This window comes from Lepisosteus platostomus, chromosome 4, assembly GCF_059453375.1.
Source record: "Lepisosteus platostomus isolate fLepPlt1 chromosome 4, fLepPlt1.hap1, whole genome shotgun sequence".
Classification (NCBI taxonomy): domain Eukaryota; kingdom Metazoa; phylum Chordata; class Actinopteri; order Semionotiformes; family Lepisosteidae; genus Lepisosteus; species Lepisosteus platostomus.
The window spans coordinates 7,094,088-7,103,462 of record NC_142614.1 but is presented as its reverse complement, the minus strand read 5'-3'; positions in this window follow the sequence as shown (position 1 = coordinate 7,103,462).

Sequence of the window (9,375 nt, the reverse complement as noted above, 5' to 3'; positions counted from 1 at the left end):
AGAAACTCACTCAAGGTACGAGCATCCACCACCAAAGTATACCTGTGCGGCATCCACTCCTTTTCGGCACGATCTGTCCATGCCTTATCTACCCTCAAATTACTCTCCTTAAAGGCTTTCGGTGGCTTGAAAAACCACTTCCGAACCTACGCGCACCACTTACCTCAGACATCCTTGAATCCTGCATCTACGTTGTCAGGTCAGGTTACCACTCACCCTGGGTCGACCGCCCTCTTGAATCTTTATTCTTGTTAGCCTTCTTTATCTCCCTAAGGTGCTCCGAAATTACCGCTAATTCCACATCCTTCGATCCTTCTTCTCAACCCTGCTTATCAAACATCTCCATCTTATCTTCCGAGACACTGACCTTCTATCTCAAGAAAAGCAAAACCAACCAACTCGGATCCGCCACTCTCATCTATTATTTCAAACTCTGTTCCTACATAAGCCCTTACGAGCCTCTATCCCATTATGCACATCTTCGCACCTCTGCCGGAGCTTCGCCTACTGTCCCTCTGTTCGCAAATGAGAAGGGCCATATCATGATACCCTCCTAAACAATTCTCCGGGCACTCCTAGATCAGGGGCCGCATCCTCCGGATGCGCTCGCCAAGGCATATCCCAGTATCTCATCAAGCAACTCGGCCATTGATCCTCCGAGGCTTACCATGCATACATTAAAACTAACCCCGGTATCCTCAAGCAGGCACTTTCTCTCCTCAGCTGAATTGGCCCAATAATCTTTTGTTTTTGTTTTGCTGCACTGGTGACTGGGGGTCCCGCTTGGTTCTTTTGGGGGTCCTATCCTCCCCGTCCAAAGGCCGGGAGGTCGGCCCTCAGCCAAGCGGGTTACGCCAAATCTCCACATCACAATAAACAATTCTAATTTCTCCCAAGCTTTCGGCTGCTGTCATTCCTCGTGAAACATTATAAAAACAAAGTCTCGAAACCGCCTGGTAGTGTTACATTTAGACATGCTTGTGAGAATAAAATCGTACCAAAACAATGGACCGATTAATCTCGACAAGGTGTACATGCGATGGTTGTCATTGAAAAACAGACACCAGAAATGATAACAATATGGTTGTCGTGCACAGAACGAGTTAGATATCAACTTCAGTGGGTAGGATAGAAGTGAAGACTATCATTTTCAGTGACATACTGACTTGCCTTTTTTTATAGTAAAAGAACAAGTAATAGGTTTATTCCATGCTGAAAAAAAAGAAAAAAGAAAACACAACGTTTCTTTCATGGAGCCTTCTTCAGGTGTCTGAGAAGGTGCCTTCTTCACACCTGAAGAAGGCTCCACAGCCGAAACGTTGTGTTTTCTTCCTTCTTTTTTTTCAGCATGGAATAAACCTACTGTATAACTTGTTCCTTTGCAGCCTACGCATGCTGACGCAGCTACCCACCTGAACTTTTTTTTATAGTGATTAGTGAACTCTTAAACTTGATTTTCGAAGTTAAAGATAAGCAGTGCGTGATTTGCATTATAGCAGCAATGTTGTGAATTTAAAAAGTCTATGGTAAAACTGTTTGCATTAGCGTGCACGATACTAAGTATGCAAGTAAAGGGTTTATTGCAATTCACATCATCAACTGTTGGAACAAACATCAAACGAAATGTCAGAAAGTAAACATTTGCACGTTGCAAATGGAATCTTCAAGGTCCTCATAAAGGTTTTTTTATCATTCGGGAGGGGCGGTTCACACATAATTAACGAAATCAAAAATTCAGATCATGTGGCAAAACAAATAGGTCTTCATGGGAGTCGTTAAATAACACAATTTTGCAATAAATTATCCGTCAACCCAGTCGGTAATGCTTGAAAACGTCTCTTAAAACTACATGTTGTACGGTAGGTACTTCCTTTAGTTTAGCTGGCAAACTATTGCAAACTTTCACAAACTCAGCAACAGCAGTACATGTGATTATGCCCCTCAGGCCTTGCCTGGGGGTCTTTCCGGTCGATCACGGAGCTCTCACATGGGACCGTGTGAAGCCCCGTGCATCCTGCACTACAGCTGTTTTACGCCACTCAGGTCATTAAGTCATCCGCTTAGCGGGAAAAAAAAAATGAGAGGGAACACAGGTCGTGATGCTGGCTGTTTCGACTAAGAAGGGATGAGAACTGCAGATCTCAGTCTTCAAAAAGGCATGGAATCTGGTAGATGAGGATGCTGAGGTTGAAAAGCAAGTAAGTGAGATGGCAGAACAGCAGATGAAACACGTGCCGGTACACGGAGAGCACGAGGAACCGCGATTCCTGGCGGGTCGGACCAGGAGTCGGAGCAGCAAACAAAGTGTAGGCAGCGAGGCAGTACGGTATATGCAAAGGACATCCGTGATGGGGAGAAGGGGATCGTGTATGGTATTGTAACGCATATGGCCATCATTGAGAGTGAAAGCCGGCTTACCAGAGCGGTGACGTCACTGCCCTTCCCTGTAATAGCAGGACCACAGCCGCTGGGCTGGAGGGAGATCTCTCTTTAGCTCAACAGGCTGGGTCCCTGTTGAGTGATGCCGGAGGCCTGGGTTCGAGTCCCCGACGGTGGGGGGCCGATCTGATGCGGAAGCAGGCGAGGGAGCCCATGTGAACCCCGTAGCGTTACAGTATTTATAGTGTTTTAGGAGAGGAAATGACAATGGGAGTGATTGCTAATTACTGACAGCGTGTCAGTCTGATTGAACTTGGTGGTTGTCATCCCTCCCGCAGTCTCATTACAAACTCCATTAGGTTACTAAAGATAAGGGAAAGGTAACACTTAATTATGGCACTGGCTTTAATCTAAAACCGAGCAGTTTTGTTTGCTATTCTCTGTAGAGTCCCCATTACCTGTAAAGCGTTTTGAATGGAGTGTCCGGAAAAGCACTATATACGTGTGAGGAGTTACAATACCATAGTAAAACTATAAAACCAAGGAGATGTCATTAAATATGGTTAAGTATCTTAGTCAAGCACTTATGTTTCGTTTTCTTGTGAAAGTGATTCACACTGATTGCCAAGAGATCGCAGCCAAGGTGCTTGTTCCAGAAAACAGCAATTAAACTTTAGACTGGAACTGGCGGCTAGCTCTTGGGATACTGCCCATGGAGTGAACAGGGCGTTCCACCTTGAGCACAAGGAGATGAAAACGGACTCCTCTGTAACTCAGAAACAAAACAAAGGAATTGCGAGTCTGGGCAGGTCACAACATTGGCCTTTACAGCCCTCATCTAACTAATCAACAGCGATTCACCTTATAAATCATGGACATAAAAGCCTATTATCCTGGTTAAAACGAGTCTTCTCTTCTAGCAAATCTCTTATCTGTGGCTGCTAACCTTGACATAATACTGTAAACCCAAAGAGGAATTAATACTTTTTGTAGACAACTTCGTTTTCCAAAATTCCAACGATCCGTCTGTTCAGATGACAGAGAGATGTCAGAACTATTCCTAAATCACCAAACAAAATACTGCCAATATAGAACAAAAAGAATCGCATGGACCCCAGTAATCACAGGGCAGTTAGCTTACCATACAGATCATGAAAAATAACACAGTCCAGAAATTAGATTCAAATCTGTACAGTAATGACTTTGTTGAGGACAACTGATTTGGGTTTCATGAGGAATGAGAGCAGACAAAAATTGTGTGACAGTAAAATCGCTGAATGTTGAATTTTGTGAAAACTTTGGCTTAACCCCCTTTGCTGAGGGTCAACCTCCCGGCCACAGGTCTGGGAGACCAGGACCCCCCTGCCTGGTCCAAAGGTGACCAAGGGGTGGCTGCAAAGGTGGAAATAGGGTGGAGGAGGGATGTAACAATGAGCGAGGACAGGGTGACATGTGGTATAAATGTGAACTAAGACGATTACATCAGCATTAGTTGAGAGTTAAGGCAGTTGATCTTAATTAGTTCCGCTGTCCTCATCCCTCCCGAACTTTCTTTACAATTCCGTTATGTGATGGGGAACTTTGCTCAATGGGTCTTTTTTATTTTGAACATCATAACACAAAAGACTTGTGTCACGTATGCCGAGGACAAAGGTAGGGAAACAGACCCTGTGCAGAGTCAGGGAGAGAGCGAAAACAACTGAATTCCTAAGGCGAACTTAATCCAAATTGTCAGGCGAGAGCGAGGTCAGAGATCCGGAGCAAAGGGTCAGAAATCCAGAGGCTCAGGGGAAAAACGAGAGGTGGGACTAAGTTGCGAACTGGATGCCTAGCTCTGGCTGCGGATATCTCTATAGCAGTGGTTCTCAAACTGTGGTACGCGTACCGGCAGTGGTACGTGGAGTGCCACCAGGTGGTACGCCAAATGACCCTGGAACTGTGTTGTGTGCGCTGAAAAAATTGGGACGGTTTTCATATTTTGTATTTTTATACGTGTCGAATACGCAGCCTACGTACTACGATACAGTGCGCGCTAATACTTCAGTGGACACAAGAGATACTCTGTAATTCTATACCACTCTATAGGAATGCGTGCTACGGATGCAAGTGACCAATTGCATTTTAAAAAAGCTACCGTATCTCCAGCAAATAGGGAGAAAGGAGAATGTGCGTGATTTTGGAACAATGCCAACGTTGTAAACACAGGAATACATAGAAATACGTGCTACGAATGCAGGTAATCTTGTGAGCACACGAAAGCGTGATAACAGAAAAATATTTAAGAACTGGTCTAATTTGAGAAAAATACACCGAGCGTCTCTGTGTTTCACATGAAATAAAAACTTTAAATAAATACGGAAATAACTGAAACGCGTAAAAATGCAAGCTTGCAGATTGCTAAAGCAGGTAAGCTACACTATTTTTGAAGAACCTTATTTACCGTTGGCAAAAGAGCTGACACATATTATGTGTAGAGAAAAGGCTGCTAAACAGCTCGACCTGCTGCCCCCCTCCCCCTGAAAGACACAGTCATTCATAGAATTATTGTAATGAAGGATCATATCAAAAGTACACTGATAGAGCGCGTTAAGATGAGCAGATGTTTTTCACTGCAATTAGTAGTCGTCTACTAATAGTAGTCTGTAGTCGATTTGGCCAATTTGCTTGTTTACGTTAGATACGAGTTTGAGGGTACGTCCCATGAGGACTTTCTGTTATGTAACCCACTACCAACAGGAACTACAGGACAGCACATATTTCACTGGATGAATTAATTTTTTGAAGAGAATGGCATCGACTGGATAAAATGTGTCGGAGTTGCTCTAGAAATTAATGGACGCATTACAACATTCACGGCGAGAGCTTTGCCATCAAGAAAATGCCTGATGATTTAAAATCTGTTAGACTCTGTTGTGAATTGTATCAAGGCTTGAAAAATTAATTCACATCTGCTTTGCTCAACTAAACAGGTTCACCCCTCTCGCTGAAATGGTGCTTTTTTATTAGTTGTTGTTAATGTTGTTTTTCTGTAAAACACTTTGAGAAGCCACCTTTAAAGGCGCTATATCTAATAAAGTTTATTATTATAATATTTATTATATGTATGTGTGAGTGTGTGTGCATGCGCTCATGTTGGTCATTGAGAATTTTTGGGGTTCCTATGAGATGATGACTTGCAGGTGGTACTTGGATGCTTTGGTTGGATTAGGGGTGGTACTTGGTCCAAAAAGTTTGAGAACCACTGCTCTATAGTGAGCGAGGACAAGTTGCAAAACAGAAGTTTAACTAGACAAGGCGGGTGAAGTTTGCGCCTTGCCTAGCCACATACAATTTCTTGCATTAGGAATTTGTCTTTTCACAGACCCCAGCTTGCTCTCCATGAGACACACAGACAGGGAGAGAAGCTTGGGGTCAGAGCGCAGGGTCAGCCATTGTACGGCACCCCTGGAGCAGTTGGGGTTAAGGGCCTTGCTCAGGGGCCCAACGGAGTAGGATTCCTCTGCTGGCCGCGGGATTTTAACTGGCAACCTTCCAGCAACAGGTGCAGATCCTTAGCCACAGAGCCATTGCTCTGCCCCATATACATGCTCTTTAGCTTCTAATATAATATCAAGAGACCCATAGTGTGTCTCTTGGTGGAACCATGTTTTTTTTCTCATCTATATTTATAGATACTATTACCCTGTAAATGGTAGCAAAGTATATCATGTTTATGATAGTTCAAAACTTTGAGAATAGACAACATGCAATTTAGATAAAATTCATAACCCACAACTGGTCACATAGCGGTAAATGAAATTCAAGGTGGGACTAAGTTGCGAACTGGATGCATAGCTCTGGCTAAGGATATCTCTATAGTGACCGATGACAAGTTGCAAAACAGAAGTTTAATTAGACAAGGTGCGTGAAGTTTGACAACATGCAATTTAGATAAAATTCATAACCCATAACTGGTCACATAGCAGTAAATGATATTCAAGCTAAGTCATAAACATGAGGTTTTGCATATAGGTAAGAATGTAGAATTGATCAATGTAAAATATTACGACACAAAAGTTCACAACAGAAAACAAGATTTAAGATTTGTAGCAGACCTGTCTCTCTGAGTATCTATGCAATGCAAAAGTGGAATGCTTGAATACACAAACAGGAGGGTAGACTACAAATCAAAAAAGAGCTTATTCCTAGGACTTTAAAATGTCCTGGGCTTCACACAGTGGTCTGTACCAGATTCTGGTCAGAATTTAAAAGACGAATAAAGCATCTGAGAAAGTTCAGAAAACAACGATAAGACAAAATCCAAATGTTCATCTCCTCAGGCTCAATAAATTTCATCTAAGAGGATATTTGATTTAGGTTGTCCAAATTCAAACGTTCAAAATGAGTTCGAAGCTTTTGTGCTGTTCAGCAAAAATGAAATTTTGTTTGTTATATTATATTGTGACTTTTTAAAATTAGTTTTTGCTGGATCAAAAGTCAAGGTTAGCAGGAACACAAATTTCCATGGAGAAAAGTCCCCAATTTCAGGGCGAAAAAAAGTAGAATTTGGAGAATTAGTAGAAAACACATAATTTTTTCAGCTGGATGTAAGGCAAATGTTCTGCAGAAGCACAAAAACTAAGAAACCTTATCCTGTAGTTCTAGGACATGCCCGAGAAAGGTTTAACAAAGAACCAACATTGACACCTTCCCCGTAGGGGGATCATGCTCTCAGCATTCAGTGCCGAAATCTGTACGTTTGCTATGCGTTATTTTCCAGCAACATGGATATTGATGTGTTCAGCCAGTCTTACCTGCAGTTGTCCACAGGAGAAGGTAGGAGAGCACCAGGTTTGAGAAGAGAGCACCAGATTGTGCCATGTTAAGCCGGACAGGAATAAATGACTCCTGATGGCTAATGCAGTTCTGGGCACGATAGCAGATACAGAGGCAGATCTAGCAGATGACGTTAAACATTAACAATGTTCAAATCGGCGATTCGATGATGGCACAATTTATTGCTGTAATCAAAACTTACAGTACATGATCATTGATTTGTCAAACCTTTCTAGGAGGTCCCATTTTCATAAGACGTACAAATCAAGATCTCTTACTATTCTTAGCACTGTTTTCTCTGGATAGCTAGCTTTTCCTGGTCATGTCTTACTGGAGGGCACCCCTGTGTGGATAACAGTGCAATGGAGGTATGCAGGTGTTTGAAGGTCAGTCAGCTTTCCTTTGGGGGAGAATTGAAAAGGGGTTCTGGACTTGTAAAAGGAAATTTGCAGGTTCAGATCCCAGCAAGGCTCTGCTGTTGTGCTTTACTTTTTGCTCCAGTAAACCACACAGCCGTATAACAGGGTACAAACTGTAAGCCACTTTGGACAAAGGAACAAGTAAAGGTTTATTCCATGCTGAAAAGAAAAGAGACACAACGTTTCGGTTTGGGGGATCTTCTTCAGGTGCCTTCTTCTTCACACGTCTTCAGTGTTGTCTGTTCTTTTCCTTTCGGCAAGTAATAAAACTTTATTTGATCCTTTGCAGCCTATGCACGCTGACGCAGCTGCCTACTTGAACTTCTTCATCCGTCTTTGAACAAATACGACAGCCAAATAAATTACAGATGAAATAGAAGATTTTATTTTTCTTTGGAAAGATCCAGGAGATATAGTGTCATTTTTTAATTTTAAATAATTTCAGTGTTTTTGACTGGGTCCTGAGGAAAGTGAAGAAGAACATTGTAAAACCTTTAATGTATACTGATTAAGGCATACCTGGGGGCAGAGAGACTGTCAACAGGATCTTAAAATAGGCAGGTCTCAGGGAAAACAGACAGAAGCAGCTGTAAAGTGAAAATGTTGCACCTCTATTTACACAGTACAAGGAAGGAAAAATTCAAACCTCAGCTGTATAGTTTCTCTATATAAATACCTGAGCGGGTAGGTTGCTTACCAGTTGCAAAACATCTCTCTAGTGACCAAACGATCTCAGAACTCAAGTCTTTCTCGGAAACTCTCCTCAAATGCACACGTATTCAAAAAGAAACCTCACTCTTCCAAAAAGACTCCCCGAACCCGTGTTTCACAGTCTCCTTCATGTTCTCCCTTTCTTCTCAGACAGCCAATCAGACCAACAGCTGGATACCTCTTCTTACCTTTTAGAAGCCTGCTGCCCCTTAAATAATCATACTGAAAAAAGCAATGAATATATTCCAAGAGCCATATTTACATTTAACATCTGAAAACTAGACATAGTTTATTATGCAAATACACATAGATTTTTCTTAGAAAATCCAGTGCTTTTAAAAAACACGCATGTTCTCTTGTCAAAGTCACTAGGTTGGTAAAAACGAACAAATGTTATTGCCCTCATAAAGGCAAGTATTTGTTTTAAACAAGAACCTTGGCGTTAAAAGAAGGTTTTTATGTTTTTACACTGTGTAAACAGTTTTAAAAGAGAATCATCTTTAATGGAGTTCGGGATGGATGACAACAGCCAAGTTCAATCAGCCTCAGGTGTCAGTAACCTGTATATCAATCCTGATGTAATTTTTCTCTCCTAAACATTATAAATGTTTAAAGATATAATCCCCTTCTCTTCCTCGCATGTCTTTTGCATCCCTCCTCCACCTCTACAGCTGCCCCTTGGTCACCCCTCAGTCCACATGGTTCACCCCAGCTTCCTCGTCCTCTGGCCAGGAGTCAAACCAAATTTATCAGGACTTAAACACTCGAACCTTTTACTTCGCTTCCTTCTTGCCTGCTGTTCTTCCTAGCCAATCAGATATTATGCTCAATGAGGCTCAATAAGTCAATTAGATTAATTAGGATGGGCTGTTCCTTGAAGAAGGCTTCACAGCCGAAACGTTGTGTTTTCTCACTTCTCTTTTCAGCATGGAATACACCTATTACATGTTCCTTTGCAGCCTATGCATGCTGATGCAGCTACCCACCTGAACTACTTCGACCTCTGATGTTATTTGCATTTGTCATTTATTTGTTCTCCTTTTATGTAATT